We start from the raw sequence: 13421 nt of genomic DNA on the forward strand, positions 1-13421 counted from the left end.
AAAATATAACATTTGCTCACATCATTTAAAAGTTAACTCTCCAGGTAGAAGATAATCAGGAAAGCATTCGTTTTCTTTGTCACCCTGTGCTTATGATACCTGTCCAATGTGCCAGGTAGATGGGGTACAGGGAGACACGTCTGATGCGAACACCACTGGCTCAATTCAATATTTTGCTTAGGAGAAGGAAAATCTATAATATGGTTTACAAGATCTTGCTTTGTCTATTACTCTAAAACTTGTAAAATTGTCTTCTGGTTTGGCTTCTTATCATCTTATTTATTGTTTGTATAAATTATGATTTCCTAGAGGTCATTTACATTTAATAATCACATTCAATGCTTTTTATGATCAAACTATATCTGGTCACAATATCAGAACCTAGACACGTGTTGTCATAGAGATTGTGATTTTCAGTATTAAGATATCCCTAAGACATTTTGTTCAATAACAAAATCTGTGTGAAGTGTCTCTTTTTGCTGACGGATAATTTATGTGACATTTAAGAAGTCACATACTTGAAAGAACTATATTCATTCTATACATTGGGAAAGTAAAACAGAATATGTATTCATTTTCATTCTCCTGGGAAGACCTAACAGTGTTCTAGCCCTCTGCTTCCAATTTCTTAAATAACATAAGTGCCAAAGTGAAAATCACAAATGAATACAACTACTCCAGCAAAGGAGGTTTTTAATCATAGTCAATAATGAAAGTAGAAATCCTATATATTTCTCCATGTAATTCTTTATTTAAAGACAAACTTTAGATGGAAAATGCAAAATGTATTTATTCCTTAGTAATAACAATTCTATCCCATTTTTTATGTATTTCAAGTGATTGCTTTCACAACTGAAGTTTGTTTTGTAAACATAGTATCTAGGATTAGCTAACAACTAGAGAGATATGTTACAGTGATATAGTAGCTTGAGGAACACATTCTATAAAGAATCTATGAAAGAGAGTCTATATTAAACATAAGCATACTAATCAACATTTAACTTGGTGAAATGAAGGTTTGGATGGAATGGGATAGGTTGTTGCCTTAAGTATTTGAAGAGATGCCACATGACGAAGACATGGAAAATTTAGTGTTCTATGATGCTGAGATGGTTACTCTGAGATTAGAGTTTAGATACAGTAACAAACACAATCTGTAGCAATCAAGATGGGCTGAAATGATGGTCTGCCTGGTGGAGGCTGTGCTTATTATTGCTTAGAAAAGTTCCTTCCAGAGTCAGAGAGCTTGCCTGGCCACTATTCACTACATATAGTCCTTCAAACTATGCTGCCTATCCTGGAGCCAGAGAATATATAATGAATTGTAGTTGTAGTTGCATTCCTCTAATGTACTCTATCTGCATGGAAAATTTAACACAATACCAGGAAAATAAAGTGGAATAAGAATGTAGTCAAATGTTTCTGGCCTGCACATGTAAGAGAGGTAGACCCTAATTCTGATGCTGTACCTATGGGGTAGGTATATGCCTGAAATGACCAAGCATATGTGGGGCAGGTAGACATCGATTCCCACTGTGCCATGCTTGTGTTGGGTTAGCAGATGCCCATTCCATCCCAGTTTATGTAGGGCAGGTAGACTCTGCTTTATAGCCCTGTATGTATGAGGCTGGTAGGCATAAGTTTTCCCAATGTGTTCCCAGGGTACAGGAAAAGAACCACCAGATTCCCACACAAGACTTGGAGCAGGCTCACAAGCAGAGAGTCAGCCAAAGTCAATGATCCCACACACTACCACAAATGTTTGACCAGGGCGGGCACCATAGCTATTAAATAGTGACTAAGATCCAGCTCCCCAAGCAGGATCCCCAATATCCTTTTGCCCTGCCTTCCAACAGTTGCCACAGACAAACCTACAAATCAAGGACCAAGTAGTGAGTACCAGTGACACAAAATGACCCTGCCCGGTCATTGAGTTAGCCAGGCAGTGCAGGGCCCCACCCAGAATACCTAAGAGAATGAACATATAAGAAAGACCCAGCTCAGCCTGAAAAGCCAGCCAAAACATGTGAATATACCACCATCCTACTCCTACCTTGACCAAATCTGAAAAAGGTAATCAACACATATTCCACAAGAGATACAACTGCTACAGTCCTGACAAAATAAGATAACTACCTCAAGATGGGTAAAACAAAGAATTCAAGGCACCAAGCCAAACGATGCCAATCAAGGAAACCTACCTCTGTAATGGAAGTCTTTGTTGCAAATCTAGAGGAAACTCCAACCATAGAATCCCAAAATGAAACTGAAATTTATAATACACAAAATTGATGATATAATAAACAAAAGGGTGGAAGAATTAGATGAAAATCAAAATAAACAACTCACAAAAGAATTTAGGTATGGCTAAATGAAGAAAATCAACAAAAAGAACTCAAAATGAACTCAAAATGAGGCTGAAGAGAACTGAAACAAATAAGCAAACACAACTCAATACACATCTCAAAAAAATTAAAGAGAATCAAAAATAACTTGATTGATGGATAAATAAAATGGAGGACAACCAACAAAAAATGATCTTATGAACACTGGATTAAACTCAATGAAGATATAATACAATTGCAGAAATGAACTTCAAGAAACAAGTTGAATGAAATTACTCTTTTTAAAGTCTCTCAAGAGACCATCAAAAATAGAGTAGAGTAGACCATATGGAGGATAGACTAACAGAACTTAAGGAAAAGACAAAGGCAATTGACCAGAAGTCCAAAAACAATGATAAATTCCAAAAAACATGTGAACAAAATATGAGAGAAATGTGGGACCAAATATTCTGCTCATTGACACACAAGGAGAAGAAATACAAGCTAAAGGCATAGGGAACATCCTCAACAAAGTTATCAAAGGAAATTTACCTAATCTCACAAGAGATCCCCATTAAAGTGTAAGAGCCATTCAGAACATCTAATATACAGGACCAGAGAAGAAATTCATCATGTCATGTTGATGTTTTAACTTACAAAATTAAAAACAAAGAAAGAGTTCTAAAAGTTGCAAGAGAAAAACAGCTTGTTAAATACAAAGGAAAACCCATCCAAATTACCTCTGATTTTTGACTGGAAAATCTAAAGGCCAGAAGGATTGGAATGGAACATTTCAAATCCTAAAAATTCATGGCTTCCAGCCCCAAATACTATACCCAGCAAAATTATACCTCATCATTAAAGGTAAAAGAAAAACTTTCCTTAATAAAAGCCACCTATACAACTATATGAGCAATAACTGATCCTATAAAGAATATTGCAGGGCTGGAGAGATGGCTTAGCAGTTAAGCACTTGCTTGTGAAGCCTAAGGACCCCAGTTTGTGGCTCGATTCCCCAAGACCCACGTTAGCCAGATGCACAAAGGGGCACACGTGTCTGGAGTTCATTTGCAGTGGCTGGAGGCCCTGGCACGCCCATTCTCTCTCTCTGTGTCTCTCTCTGCCTCTCTCTCTCTCTCTCTCTATTGCTCTCAAATAAATAAATAAAAATAAACAAAAATTCTAAAAAAAAAAGAATATTGCATAGAATAACCCAAACTGAAGAGTTGAACAATTACAGCCAAAAAAGTACAAGAGGGAAAAATAACCATGAGTAAAGATACAAAAATGTATAAATGTCATGAAAACTACAAACTCCACAAAGACTTCAACTAGACAGTGAATTAATATTCACACCTCACATCTGAAACTCTAAACATCAATGGTTCAATGTCCTAATAAAAAGACACAGGCTAAAATCTGGATTAGAGAAATGGAACCATCCATTTGCTGCCTACAGGAAACCTACATTGGTGATTTGATTCAGGTGTCACCCATAAACTTAGGTGTTCTGAATGCTAGGTTCCCAGCTGATAGAGACTTGGGAATTAACGCCTCCTAGAGGCAGTATATTGTTGAGTGTGGGCTTATGGGTATTATAGCCAGTTTCCCCTTGCCAGTGTTTGGCACACTCTTCTGTTGCTATTGTTCATCTGATGTTGGTGAGGAAGTGATGTCCACCCTCTGCTCATGCTATCATTTTCCTCTGTCATCAAGGAGCTTCCCCTTAAGTCTGTGAATCATAATAAACCTTTTTTTTTTTTTCCTCACAAGCAACTCTTTTTAAAATTTTTTTAATTTTCACAAATTTTTAAACATTTTCCATGATTATAAACAAGCTGCTCTTGATCAGGTGTTTTCTGCCAGCAATGCAAACCTGACTGCAACACCTACCTTACCAATAAAGATAGACACCACCTTAGGGTGAAAGGATGGAAAATGATATTCCAAGCAAATGGAAATAAGAAACAGGTAGGGGTGTCTATAATGATATATAGACAAAATAGAATTCAAGCCAAAAGTAATCAAAAGGGATAATGAAGGCTACTTTATACTCATCAAAGGAATCATACAGTGAAGGATATTATAGTCATAAACCCATATGCACCAAATACAGGATCACAAAATTGCTTAAAGCAAAATGTGTTAAATGGTAGCAGGAAATACCCCAATACAATTATACTAGGAGATTTTAATACTCTATTATCATCATTAGATATCATCTAAGCAGAAAATTCACAGTAAAATAGGGGAGTTAAACAATACCATATATCAATTGGATTTAACAGACATCTACAGAATATTCTATACTAATTCCACAGAATACGCATTCTTCTCAGTGGCCATGGAACTTTCTCTAGTATAAATAATATATTGGGCATAAAACATGTATTAACAAATTCAAGAAAATCATTATAATTTCATCATTACATAGACAACAATGCAGTAAAGCTAGATATTAACAATAAAGAAAAGGACAAAAAAATCCACCAATACTTGGAGGCTGAAGAATTCACTATTATATAATGCATAGGTAGTCAAAGAAATTAAATTTTTTCTACAGCTGAATAATAATGAAATCACAACATATGAAAATATATGGGACACAATGGAAGCAATCTTAAGAAGGACATTTATAGAAAAAAATTACATTACAAAAACAGAGAGATCTCAAGTCAATAACAATCTAGCTGAAGGCACTGAAAAATCAAGAGCAACTGAAACCCAATAGTAACAGATGTAAAGAAACAATTAAGATCAGAGCAGACATCAATTACTTGGAAACAATTTTTTTTTAAAAAAATTGAGGACTCAAAGAACTGATTCTTTAAAAAAAATGAATAAGATTGATAAACCCTTAACCAACTTGCTCAAAACAAACAAAAAATCAAATCAACAAGATCAGAAACAAAAGGGGTATGTTAAACAGACCCTAATGATATTAGGAGAACAATTGGGACATACTTTAGAGATCTATACTCCACAAAATTGGAAAACCTGAACAAATAGATAAATTTCTTAACTCAAACTACTTACCAAAACTAAGCCCAGATGAGATAAATCACCAGAATATAACATCAAATAATATTAGATCTGTAAGTAAAAGGACCCCCCCCCCCAAAAAAAAAGTCTAGACCCAGGCAGTTTCACTGCTAAATTCTACCAAACCTTCAATGAAGAACTAAAGCCAATTTTTCTCAAGTTATTTCACACAATTGAAAAGGAAGGAATGATCCCTGATTCCTTCTATGAATCCAGTTTTATACAAATACCAAAACCAGAAAGAGACACAACAAGAAAACTATAGAACATTATCCCCAGGGAACTCAGATGCAAAATTTTTCAGTAAATTCTTGCAAACCAAATTTAAGAAGACATCAAAAGTGTCATTCACCTCAATCAAGTAGGTTTCATCACAGGGGTGGAGTATTTGTTCAACACACAGAAATTGTTAAGTGTAATACATTACATAGACAAATTCAAAGTCAGGAATCTACATGTTCTGCCTTTTAGGAAGTAGAATTTTATGGTACCATTGCCGTTTGGGTCTAGATTTGTGTTTTCCACCCCTTCATTGCCCTATCCTCTCTCCCCATCCATCCTAGTGTCTAGTCCACAAGATGCTTGCTGGATATGTACGGTATCTTGGGTAGATTCAGATTAGGTGCTGTAGATGAGTGAGACTATGTGGCAATTTTTTTTTTTCTGTGATTGGGTAAGTTCACTGAGAATGATCTCATCTGAACTCCAACAAAAAATTTCTAGATGTGAAAAACACTTTAAGGAAAGTGGCAAGATATAAAACTAATGCTTACAATGCATGTGCACATACACACACATGCATGGAATCTCCCTAACCAAAAAAAGTAAAAGACATATAAAATTAAAACATAAAACCACTGAAGAAAGAACTGGCGAAGACATGAGAAGATGGAATGACCTTCCATGCTCATGGATTGGAAGAATTAACAGTGCTTAAATGTACATCCTACCAAAAACAATATACAAATTCAGTGCAATTCAAATCAAAACCTCAGTAACATTCTTCACAGTGTTAGAAAAGGCTGTCTCAAAATTGATATGGAAGCACAAAAGGCCTCAGATAGCCAAAAAGGTATTGAGCATAGGAATACCTCTGATGGCATCACCATACCTAATTTCAAGTTATAATATAAGGCCATAGTAATGAAAACAGCATAGTACTGGCATAAAAATAAGCATGTAGGTCAAAAGAATAGAACTGAGCATGGGAGTATGAGTGCAAATCATTACAGCTACCTGATCTTTGACAAAATGGCCAAAAATGCTGAATGAAGCAGACAGCACCTTCAGCAAATGGTGCAGTATCAGGCACTGCCTGGCACAGGCTGGAGCCTTCAGGAGAGGAGCCTGAGCGTCCAGGCATGGCTGTGGACTCCCAGGCTACAGGAGGCCACTCTCTCTCCAAGCCCAGCACACCTGAACTTAGGCTCTGCCCATAGCCCTGTGACCTTTGGCCAGTTGCCTAGGAAACTCCTTATCAGCCCTCACACATACCATCCTCCTGAGACCCTAGATCACCTGACCCTCCCTGCCATTGTCTATGTGCTAGAATGAATGTCCCCATATTCTAATTAGACATCAAAAATGAACTTGGTATCCAATCCCCTTAGGACACTTCCCCCCACCTTCAGATGCTTATAAACCCATTTCACTGACAATAAACTGAGAGAGCTGTTTAACTCTTTCCTGGGAGAGTTTCTCTTGTCATATGCTCACCCCCCTCCAGTTGCCTGGATGCCTTCTGGGGGAACTGTGGCTGGCCCCCGAAAAAGCAAGAATCCAGGCACCCACAGTGCAGGAGAAACTGTATAGTCACATGGAGAAGTTTGAATTTGAACCCTCTGTCTTTCACCTTGCACAAAAATGAACTCCAAATGGATAAGGACCTCAATAGAAAACCTGAAACTCTAAATAAACTAGAACAAAAAGTCAGAAGAACACTCCAAGATATAGGTGTAGGGAAAGACATTCTGAATAAGATTCCAGTAACCCAGGGAATTAGGCACAACTACTGGGACCTTATGAAAAAAAAAACTACTATGTAGATAACAAACCATCAACAGACTCAATAGACAACCTACTGAATGGGAGAAAATCTTTACCAGATATACCTCTGACAAAGGCTTACTATCTAGACTCTACCAAAACCTCCAAAATCTATGCAATAAAAAAAAAAAAAAAAAAATCAAGCAACCCATGCAAAAAATTGGGCAGGGAATTAAACACAGAGTCTGAAAAGAAGAAATACAAATGGTCATTAAACATCAAAAAATCAAATAATAGCACATGTTGGTGGGTAAAGACTAACCCTCATTCAACTGCTAGTGGGAGTGCAAAATTGAACAGCCACTCTGGAAATAAAAATGGAGATTCCTCAAAAGACTAAAAATGGAACTACCACTAGACCCAGCTATAGTTCTTTTTGGCATATACTCTATTACATACCTAAGGAACACATGTTCTTTTTTTTTTATTATTATTACTGCTCTATTTACAATAGCCATGAACTGGAAACAGCTCAGCTGCCCATCAGCAAATGAATGGTTAATGAAGATGTGGTACATCTGCGCAATAGAATTCTACTCAGTAGTAAAAGGAAAAATAATCAGATTTGCATAAAAATGGAAAAAGCTCTCTCTCTCGCCAGGCGTCCTCTTTAGAGTGACATCGTCTTTAAACCCTGCGTGGCAATCCCTAACGCACCACCGTGTGCCCAGGGAAGACAGGGCGACCTGGAAGTCCGCCTACTTCCTTAAGATCATCCAACTCTTGGATGATTATCCAAAATGCTTCATCGTGGGAGCAGACAACGTGGGCTCCAAGCAGATGCAGCAGATCCGCATGTCTCTCCGAGGGAAGGCCGTGGTGCTGATGGGCAAGAACACCATGATGTGCAAGGCCATCCGAGGACACCTGGAGAACAACCCAGCTCTGGAGAAACTGTTGCCTCATATCCGGGGGAATGTGGGCTTTGTGTTCACCAAGGAGGACCTCACTGAGATCAGGGACATGCTGCTGGCCAATAAGGTGCCAGCTGCTGCCCGTGCAGGTGCCATTGCCCCATGTGAAGTCACTGTGCCCGCCCAGAACACTGGTCTGGGGCCCGAAAAGACCTCCTTCTTTCAGGCTTTGGGCATCACCACCAAAATCTCCAGGGGCACCATTGAAATTCTGAGCGATGTGCAGCTCATCAAGACTGGAGACAAAATGGGAGCCAGCAAGGCCACCCTGCTGAACATGCTGAACATCTCCCCCTTCTCCTTTGGGCTGATCATCCAGCAGGTGTTTGACAATGGCAGCATATACAACCCGAAGTGCTTTACATCACAGAGGATACCCTGCACTCTCGCTTCCTGGAGGGTGCTGACAATGTTGCCAGTGTTTGTCTGCAGATTGGTTACCCAACTGTTGCCTCAGTGCCTCATTCTATCATCAATGGGTACAAGCGGGGCCTGGCCTTGTCTGTGGAGACCGAGTACACCTTCCCACTTGCTGAGAAGGTCAAGGCCTTCTTGGCTGATCCATCTGCATTTGTGGCCGCTGGCCCTGTGGCCGCGGCCACCACTGCTGCTCCTGCTGCTGCAGCCGCCCCAGCCAAGGTGGAAGCGAAGGAAGAGTCGGATTAGTCAGATGAGGACATGGGATTCGGTCTCTTCGACTAATCACCAGAAAGCAACCAAAAAGCCAGCTTTATTTGGAAAACATGGAAATAAAGGCTTACTTCTCTTGAAAAAAAAAAAAATGGAAAAAGCTGAAAAAATCATGGTAAGCGAGATCACACAGGCTCAGAAAGACAAATGCCTTATGTCATCTCTCATATGAAGTCCATAACCTGAACCAGCATTAGTCAATTATAAACCACTATAAACATCAACAGTGGCAAAATGGTAATAGAATGAAGCTAGGAATAAGGGAAAATAGTGAGGGAGGGGAGGAAGAGTTATGTTGATGTTAAGAAGAAAGAAAAGAAGAGAAAAGAAAAGAAAAAGGCCTTGGGGATATAGTAAGGGGGATGGGGAAATTCACAAAATTAATGCCAACTTGAACCAATTCTACAGAAATGTTCATCCTGGATACCGCTGTATAATAAGGCATTACCCTCAATAAACGGGGTAGAGTACTGTAACAGAAGAGCCCCATAAAAGGAGGAGCAAGCGTAACTAAAACCATTGGTTAGAGAATCGTTTTTATGTTATAGATGATGGAGACTATTGGGGGAACCAGGATACATCAATGCATCAGGAACAGAGAGAGGACTCTCTACCACTTTCACCTCATTTGCCTGGGCTCAGAAGTCACTACAGAGGAAGCTGTGACAAAAATACTGCTCTCACAGCTATCCTGACATACTTAATCCCACCTCAGAAACTGACTGAGGTCTTTTGGTCCACATAGTGAGTGCTAATAACCTCATTGAAAAAGACCCTCAGCAGAATTGGTGCAGGGATAAGTGTATGTAATTATATAAACTTTTTATTAAAAAACAATAAATAATATAGAAACATTTTAAAAATAATATAGTCAAAGTCTCTCCTGGTACAAGAGCTGCCCTATCAGACAAGGAGGGATCCTCAATCCACTCAGTGGTTCAAAGAAATTTTTCTATCTCTGTTCCAAAAATATGTTTCAAGGAAAATTGTGGCTTTATAGCTTGTAATGCAAACAAACAAACATGCAAATCTCATGTTCACTAGATGTGGGAAATATGCTAAAATTATGACATTCTTTAACACAGGAATGGTGTAAAGCAATTTTATTCACCAAGTAAGTTTTGAAAGCTTTTTGTTGTTGTTGTTGTTTCTTAATAATAAGGCAGGCAAGGCAAAGGGATATAATTTAGCTACCCGGGACACTGCTTAGCTTGTAGAAAAAACATACCCCCTTCCTCACATTGCACCTTAGCAGCCCTTTGGCAACCAGTGACCCCTACTGTACCAAGTTGCAGGTGTACACCATTCAAAACAGTGAAGTAGGTTTCTCCCTCCACAGAGACAATTATTGGAGATCAGTTTCTATTAATCACAATCACAGGGGCTATTTAACCTGGACTGGTTCTGGATATATGTGTAGTAAGGCAAACTGTGTCCTCTAAATAATTAGGGAAACAACCTTTATTTTCCATCTTAAGCCTATAAATAACTCGAAATACATATGATTAAAGATACAGATGCATCTTGGGATGGACATGAGAAGTAAAGGCTATATAACAAATCTGCCAATCAAACTAAAGCACCAAACCAAACTATGCACCTAGAACAGACCACTCCTTGTTAAAAAACATCCTGGACAACTGGGAGCCTTGAGTATTTTGCACTCTAGTGGTCTGCTGCCTTTCTTGACAGTGTATTTCAAACTGCTTTTTTCTTACCAAAGTTGGAAAGAGAGGGTCATTTAGTTTACAACATGGTCTTATGTTTTAAAAATAGCCATGGGCAGTGTGAAACAGGTTTGCTGGATCCCTGCATGGAGACCCAATGGAGCCATGAGGATGAACCATGGGTTGTAGTGGGGACCCAGTAGAGATGCCAGGACCATGAGATGGAGGCCAAGGAGAGATGCCATCCCCAGATGGTTTTCCAGGACTGCAAGTAGCCTAGCTTGAAGGGCAGAATTGGAATGCTAGAACCTTGTTGCTGGTTAGAATCATCAGACATGAAGGTCTATCACTGACTAGAGTTACTGGATGTGAAGCTATAGAGTTTGATGTCTGCCCTGGTTGTTTGAAATCTTGTATTGATTGAATATTCTTTGCTATGCCCAGTGTCATTTTCTGCAGTGTGAATGTTTATTCTGTGCCATTATGGGTTTGGGGGGATTTTTTTTTCCTATTATGGCTCAGTTAAAAGATCTTGGACTATGGGGAGGTATGAACATCATTGGAATTGATTAAAATTTATGGGGACTTCTGGAGTTGGGTGAATGCATTGCATTTTATATCATGTATGGTTATCAGTTAATGGGGTACAGGGCCTCCATTTATTCAAGTGTCCCCCATAAACTCAGGTGTTCTGAATGCTAGGTTCCCAGCTGATGGAGATTTCAGTATTAATGCCTCTAGGAGACAGTGTATTGTTGGGGGCAGGGTTATGGGTGTTATAGTCAGCTCCCCCATGCTAGTGTTTGGCACACTCTCTTGTTGTTAATGTCCACCTTATGTTGGCAAGGGGGTGATGTCTACCCTCTGTTCATGTTATTGTTTCCCCTGCAGCGTGGAACTTCCCCTCAAGTCTGTAAGCCAAAATAAACCTTTTTTTTCCCCCATAAACTGCTCCTGGTTGGGTGATTTCTGCCAGCAATGAGAACCTGACTGCAACACCATATGAGAACAGTGGTTCCCCCAATCTCCTCCCAGCAGGGATGAGACAAGGGGGGTACTTACCAAAGTACAGACCTGGAAATTCAGGAAAAATGAAGAGCCAATAAAAGGGGCTTTGCCCACCTGGACAGGACATATTTGTAATCTTATTGTGTTGGGCCTTATGCTTAGGCTAATGTGGTCCTGAGAGAGAGTTTATTGGTCTGGAATCAGAGAGCTGGAAGAGGTTAACACACCTAAGTAGCAGGCAGGAGAGAGAGAGAAAGATGATTGGATGAAACTGGATCAGATATTTAATTCAAGTTCTGCTGAAGTAGGCAGGCACAATGTTCCCTCTTTGGGGCCTTGTATTATCAGGGCTCTCTAGAGGAACAGAAATTATAGAATTAATTGTATTAAAAGGAAATTTATTGGATTAGCTTATGGCAGTCCAACAATAGCAGTTTGCAGGTCTGCTAGTCAAGAAACCCAGTAGCTGCTAAGTCCACAAAGGTAGCTGCTTCAACAGTCCCAATATAGCACTGAAGGCATGGAGGCTTTCTGGAGAGCCACTGCTCTTCAGTTCATGCAGGTCTCTAGTCCAGACAGGAAAGCAGCATGTGGCAAACAGGGAGCAGCAAACAGCCAGGTGGGAGAAGGAATACTTTCCTTCCCCGAGCTTCCTTAGTTAAGGTGCTCCCCAAGAAGGGCCACCAACTCTGGGGGAAGGGCTCATCCTGGGGGAGGATTTAGTCAACCCTTCCTGGAAGCAATCTCAGAGACCCACTTACAGGTAATGTCTGTAGATTCCCAAACTGATCAAGTTGACACAAAACTTAACTATCACAAATCCACCCCTTGTCAACTTGACCCCAAACTATATCTCCTTACATCATGCTTAATTTCCAAATGAAGACAGTAACAACGCTATAATTCCACCTAACAAAACTATCCTACATACAACCACAAATGCACAATCTTCCCTCCAACACAAAGTAAGGTTCCTTGAGGGATGTATACTCTCTATAAGTCATCACATATATACCACTTCCACTTGATGATGGACTGCTGCCATACCTGTCCAACTTGATGGCCTGGTGAGTCAGATAACACATCCAGCTCATAATGGGCAGCTCAGGTCTCATAATAACTTGATAGCCCACTGTCAAGCATTCAGTTTCCACTAAGGCCCAATATAAGGCCAAGAGCTGTCTTTCAAAAGAAGAATATTGTCTGAAGATGATGGCAGGGCTTTGCTTCAGAATCCCAAGGGCCTCCACTGTGATTCACCTATGGGGGCCTGCCAAAGGCTCAAAATGGCATCCCTATCTGCCACTGACACCTCAAATATCATTAGATCTTCCAGATCATATGACCCAAGTGGCAGTGCAGACTGCATCAGCCTGGACCTGTTGAAGAGCCTTTTCTTGTTCCAAGCCCCACTGAAAACTAGTAGTGTTCCAAGTCCCTTGGTATATGGGATAGAGTAACACACCCAAGTGATAAATGTGCTATCTCCAAAATCCAAATAGGCCCACTGGACATTGTGCTTCTTTCATAGTGGTAGAAGGGGGCCAGGTGCAACAAGTTATCCTTCACCTTAGAAGGAATATCCCTGCATGCCCCACACCACTGAACTCCTAGAAATTTCACTGAGATGAAAGGTCCTTGAATTTTAGATGGATTTATTTCCCAATCCCTGATATGCATATGCTGTACCAACAACTCCAGAGTGTTTGCCACCTCCTGCTCATTTGATC

The 13421-nt window shown here is 39.8% G+C and overlaps 1 pseudogene; it reads left to right on the plus strand.

Moving 5' to 3' along the window:
* Positions 1–1079: 1079 nt before the first annotated feature.
* On the plus strand, positions 1080–9108 carry LOC123454649 (annotated as a pseudogene).
* The last annotated feature ends 4313 nt before the right edge of the window (positions 9109–13421 follow it).

Source organism: Jaculus jaculus, chromosome 14, assembly GCF_020740685.1.
Source record: "Jaculus jaculus isolate mJacJac1 chromosome 14, mJacJac1.mat.Y.cur, whole genome shotgun sequence".
In the NCBI taxonomy this organism is placed as follows: Eukaryota; Metazoa; Chordata; class Mammalia; order Rodentia; family Dipodidae; genus Jaculus; species Jaculus jaculus.